Raw genomic sequence first — 6,325 nt, forward strand, 5'->3', positions numbered from 1 at the left:
TCAAATTTTAAGCTAATGTAATAAGGAGAATACTACATTGTATGACTTTGTAAAACATCTAAAAAAATCTAAAAAAATTTATAGGGACTTGGAAATTTTGTCTCCTAAGTAATTTTTGGCCCATTGAAATGAAAAGAAGGAAAAAAAAAAAAAAAGAAAAACCTAACATCAAGAGTTCCACCTTGTGGAAATATGTGGTAATTGCAAGTCTAAATTTATTCTGTTACATATTGAAGATAAAGTCAAAGTTTTTAGCTGTGTATCTACAGTTCTTCAAAAGTAAATTCAAGATCAGAAATGCAAAATCCTAATTATACAGCTAACACTACCAGTCCCACATGTTTCCAACCAATTTACTCAGATATTTTTCCAGAGACCTTTTTTCAGTTTTCCCCATGAGAACATCTCAGAAAATGTTCATAAGCAACTAACATATGAAAATCAAACTGAATAAAAAAGTTTTCAAAAATAAAATTCCTATAAATGACATTTGGCTTATTTCTCTGTAAATTTATTTACAGTGATATTAGGAATATACCACTAGTTCATATTCAGACAAAAATAAAAATAATGAACTGTACTAAAGTTCCCAGTGGTCTGTTCCACAGCTCTAAAAAAAAAAAAAAAAAAAAAAAATCAGTGTTTTATGTTTAATTTTTTAAAAAATCTTTATAAAAGCTTTAATACCAATTATAAATCTCCTTAAAGATGTACAGGGAAATTCTAAAAATTATATATTCTTGATAAGCAATGGGAGTGAAATCTGGATAAAGTATATATGCTAATAATGTTTAAAGTTGCAAACATGTAACATGTGATTACTTTCTGAAGGTAGTTTAGAACACACACCGAACACGTTACTGCCGTCCAGGTATGTACCCTAAGACTGGTCTACACCAGAGCTCCCTCCCTGCTTCCCACCTAGCCGAGTGCTTTGGCTGTAGTGTCACCTGGTGTGACACAAAGCACAGTGTCAGGAGCCACCTACCGTCTTGCTCTGATTTTTACATTCCAAGTTAGGTTTGTTTTTTGCTATTCCTGGTATATTATTTTGCTCAAAATTCTACTTCATTTGGTTATGCATAACACTTACGATTCCTTCCACGCTTACTTGCACTTTTAATTAGACATGTTAAAGAAATAACTATGTGTTCACCAACACCAATGTGCCTGGGGAACTGCTGATTGAAGAGCTGTCCCCAGCAGCTGGGGGGCTCCACACTGGGCGCTGGACTCAGTGTCAGTAGGATTTGTCAACGTGGGATTAGATGCTATATGAAAACCTTACAATCTGCTCTCTGTCTAAAGGACATGCTGGCCTTTCGAGATGGTTTTGGCCACCCGTGATTATCAGGATTTGGTGGTGATGGCTGTAGAGTTTGGTATTTACGTTTCTTTCTAGCTCTTCTAACGCTGCGATGTTTTTCTCTCTTCTATGTTGTTTTCCACGTGCACCTCTGGGACAGTTACCACCTATAGCTCTGTTGGGTTGAGGACATGGGGCAAACTTATACCGAGAGCACAATTCAGGTAAGAAATGTAAGTTATTAGCTACAATGATCATTTTTTTTTTTTAGAGACAGAGTCTCACTTTGTTGCCCTCGGTAGAGTACCGTGGCGTCACAGCTCACAGCAACCTCCAGCTCTTGGGCTTAGGCGATTCTCTTGCTTCAGTCTCCCAAGTAGCTGGGACTACAGGCACCCACCACAACGCATGGCTATTTTTTTGGTGCAATTTGGCCGGGGCCGGGTTTGAACCCATCACCCTCTGTATGTGGGGCTGGCGCCCTACTCACTGAGTCAAAGATAGAAAAATGAAGAATTGTTAGCTCTATTAGTTAATTAATATGCTTATTAGCAGCTGCTAATAATTGACTTACATCACTATGTCTGTGAAGTAAGATAAATTAAATTAAAAGACGTATAACGAAGAACAAAGTTCTGATCTTTAAAATTTGCACTCTCAACTTGGGGTCTGCAAACTACAGCCTACAAACCAAATCTGGCCAGCCTTTTTTTTTATTTTTTTATTTTTTATTTTTATTTTTTTTGCCCTTGAAAAAGTTACAATTTTAATAAATGCATTCTCATGGGGATGGAGGTGGCTAATTATTTATGGAGCAGGTTCCCAATGACACATTTTGTCCTTAGAATGCAATGTATTTTTGGAATCACAGTTTAGAGGGAAAACAATCCCATAAAATTGAATGACATATAAAAGTAGCTAGCTTTACCGAGAGTGCATTGCTATGCTTTAAAATCACTTTGTCCTCTGATGCACACAAATTTCTCTAAAATATTGAATCCTTTTTTTTTTTTTACACAGAATATTAATTTATTTCTGACAGTCATAGAGGCTGAAAAGTCCAAAGTCAAGGGGCTACATCTGGTGAGGGATTTCTTTTTGGCAGCTTGAATCCTTTTTAAAAGGAGTAAGCAGTATGGTATTTTTTTTTCTTTTTTTTATTAAGTCATTTGTACATAGATCATAAATACATAAATCCCAAAATATGGGATTCAATGTGTTGATTATTTGTACAAATTGGAGTGCTAACATCCCACTAATCAACATAGCCTTCACCTCATTTACCCAATTACGGCATCAAGACATTTATGTTCTACACCTGATAGATCCAACTTGTACTTGCAATATGCTCCATAGGTGTGTGTTTTTATTTTTTAATGACCTATAAGCTGAGAATGGTTCTTACATCTTTAAATGGTACATTTGAAATGGTTATGGAAGTGCCTACATGATATCCTTAAATTGGTTTTTTGGTCCACAAAGCCTATAAAGCATTTACAGCCTGTACAGCCCTTCAGGACAAAGTTTGCTGATTTCTGCTTTAAATTTTAAAAAATTAAAATAAACATGTAACAGAAAATTTTAGAAATGAATTACATAAAACTCCAATAGCTAAATTTTGATTTAAAATGAACTTAAAAAATTTTAACATTCAATCTATTTCAAATTTCAACACATTATAAACTTAACTAAAAGACTGACTTTATAAAATGCATATCAAATTAGATAATGATGTCCTATCAGTTATAAAGGCAAGTGTTTCATTAGTGTGACACCCACTCCTCCAAATTCCTTTTTATTTAAAATTATTGCTATCACAGCGTAAGCCAAAAGGATATTAATTCAAAATTCAAAATGGTACAACATATTGATCTCAACATGTCTGTATTCCTGAAAAAAGTGTTGAATTATTTTCCTGCAGATGTTATTTCAGAATATTACCATGGGTCTTTTTTATTTAACACATTAAAAAAAAAAACCTAAAACCAACCATTACAAATACAACATTGTCTTAGCAATATAGCCTGTGTGCATTTGATTTGCCTACACAATTCCTGAGAAGAGCCGATAAAATGGAAAACCATATGATTCTGCATGACTTTAAAAACACATACCTCCTCACTTTTAAGAAGAAAGGGTTCATTTCTTACTCATCTCTATTTATGTATGGCTAAGCTCAGCCATAAATGCACTGAGCTCAGCTGACACTATGGGACTTGACCTTGTCATAGGCCCACATTTCTAGGCACTCTTTTCTAGGTTCTGGAAATTGTGATGAACAAGACAATGTTCCTGCTCCTGTAGAATTTACAGGAGTGGGGTTTGTGGAGTAAATGCAGAAATTAAAAATCTCAAATATCAAAAAGTGCTGTATAATAGAGAGTGATAGCAGCATTAACAGGATGGTGGGGAACGTTCTCTCTAAAGAATTACCCTTTAAATGGAGATCTGAAGGATGGCTAGAGTTCCTGGGGAAATGGAATCTCAAGAACAAAGACCCTGGCAAGACTGTAGATGCTTAAGGTATCCTCAGCAGGAGGGAAAGTAGAAAATGAGGTGAAAAGAGACGTAGAGATCAGCCTGCAGGGCCTGCCAGGCTGTGATGGAAAGATTGGGTTTATATTATTCCGTCTCCGTAAAGACCGTCAAAAATTGCCCCTGCTGACTATATTGCACATCGTCATGGTGGGGTATTAGGAAAAGTTTTCTTTTTTTTTTTTTTTTTTTTTTGCAGTTTCTGGCCGGGGCTGGGTTTGAACCTGCCACCTCTGGCATATGGGGCCAGTGCCGTACTCCTTCGAGCCACAGGTGCCGCCCAGGAAAAGTTTTCAATTAGCAATAATCACGCCTCGGATAAACCTCATTGGCTATGATACTGCCACTGTGCAAAGCTAAGGGTTTTAATAATTTTTTTAATAGTTCAGATGAAATGCAGATAAATTAACCATTTTTAAAAGGGCAATTCAGTAGCATGTAGAACACCCACGATGTTATGCGATTAACACTGCTGTTTAGCCTCTAGTCATCCACACAGAGAGGACTCCAGACAGTGGATGCAGCCGGGCTTCCTCCTTCCCTTTCCCCATTCCCGTCCCTATGCATTTTACCTATTCTGGATATTTCATGGGGATAGAATCCTACAGTATGTGATCTTTGTGCCTTGTTTATTTTACTTAGAAGTTTTTTGAGGTTCATCCACACTGTGGCGTGTATCAATCCTTCCCTTTTTATGGCTGAATAATATTCCATTGTATGAATAAGCCATGTTTTGTATATTCATCATCAGTTGATGGTCATCAGTTTTTGGATTTTTCCAATTTTTGGCCATTACTAGTGCTTCTGTGAACTTTCTTGTACAAGTATTTGTTGAATATCTGTTTTCAGTTATTTTAGGTATATCCTAAGAGTAGAATTGTTGGGTCATATGGTAATTCTTTAACTTTTGGGGGAATCACCAAACTGTTTTCTACTGTGGCTGCCTTATTTTACAATTCCTTCAAAAAGTAAAGAGTTTCAATTTCCACGAGCCTCACCAACACTTTTCTGTTTTGTGATTCTAGCCCACCCAATGAGTATAAAGTAGCATTTCATGACGGAGTTGAGCATCTTTTCATGTACTTGTTATTTATAGATATTCTCTGGAGAAATGTTCATTCAAGTTTTTCGCCTGTTTTTCACTTGGGTTGTCGTCTTGTTCAGGTGTAAGGTTTATATGTTCTGGATACTAGACCAGATGATTTACAAATATTTTCTCCAATTCTGTGTGGTGTCTTTTTACCTAAGTGTCCTTTGATGCACAAAACTTCTTAATTTTTCTTCTGTAGTCTAATTTTTCTTCTGTTGATGCTACTGGTATCACATTTAAGAAATCCATTACCAAATTCAGGCATGAGATTTATTGCTATGTTTTTTTCCTAAGAATTTATAGTTTTAGATCTTTGATCTATTAGACTTAATTTCTACATAATGGTGTGAGGTGAAGATTCCATCCTTATTTTTTAGATGTGGTTATCCACTGAAGGGTCTTGCACCCTTGGTGAAACTCAATTGTGTAGGTAAGTGGGTTTATTCCTGGACTTTCAATTCTATTCCATTGGTCTATGCTTACTCTTATGCCAGTACCACACTGATTTGATTGGTGTAACTTTGTCTTAAGTTTCGAAATTCAGAAATATAAGTCCTCTAACTTTTTGAGGTTTTTTTTTGGGGGGGGCTATGATGAATTCCCCCATTTTTATGATATTTTTAGGATTAACTATTTCATTTCTATTAAGAGGCCATTAGAATTTTGATAGGGATTGCATTAAATCTTTAGGCTTAGTAGAGACATACATTCTTTATGTCATTTGTAAGTTCTAGCTACAATATTTTTTAGCTTTCAGAAAACATTACACTTCCTCGGTTAAATTTATTCCTAAGGATTTTAATCTTTTTGATACTATTGTGAACAGAATTATTTTCTTAATTTCGTTTTTGGATTGTTCATTTCTAGCATATAGAAATATGACTGATTTTTTGTGATCTTGCAACTTTGCTGAATTTGTATTAGCTCTAACTGTTTTTTGATTCTGTAGGATTTCCTATACATAAGATAAAATCATATGTGAGGAGAGATACTTTAACTTCTCCCTTTCCCACTTAGATTTCTTTTATTTCTTTTTCTTGCCTAATTTCTCTGGCTTGGACCCTCAGAACATTGTTGAATACAAGTGGTAAAAGCAGATATCCTTGTCTTGTTCCTGGTCTCGTAGGGGTAAGTACAAAGCTTTCAGTCCTCAATTACCATTGAGTATCACATAGCTAAAGGTTTTTCATAAATGCCTTTCATTATGTTGAGGAAGTTCCCTTCTATTTCTAGTTTTTTTTAAATAAGAGGGTATTGTATTTTGTCAAAAGCTTTTTGTGCGTCAATTCGAATGATCATGTGTTTTCTTTCCCTCATTCTATTAGTGTGGTGAATGACATTGATTTTCTTTTCTTTTCTTTTTTTTTTTATTGTTGGAGATTCATTGAGGGTAC

General features: G+C 35.2%; 1 pseudogene; it reads right to left on the reverse strand.

The window, feature by feature from the left end:
* Positions 1-3,936: 3,936 nt before the first annotated feature.
* Positions 3,937-4,199, reverse strand: LOC128574427 (uncharacterized; annotated as a pseudogene).
* Between the last annotated feature and the right edge of the window lie 2,126 nt (positions 4,200-6,325).

The sequence above is a fragment of the Nycticebus coucang genome, chromosome 21 (genome assembly GCF_027406575.1).
Source record: "Nycticebus coucang isolate mNycCou1 chromosome 21, mNycCou1.pri, whole genome shotgun sequence".
NCBI lineage: Eukaryota > Metazoa > Chordata > Mammalia > Primates > Lorisidae > Nycticebus > Nycticebus coucang.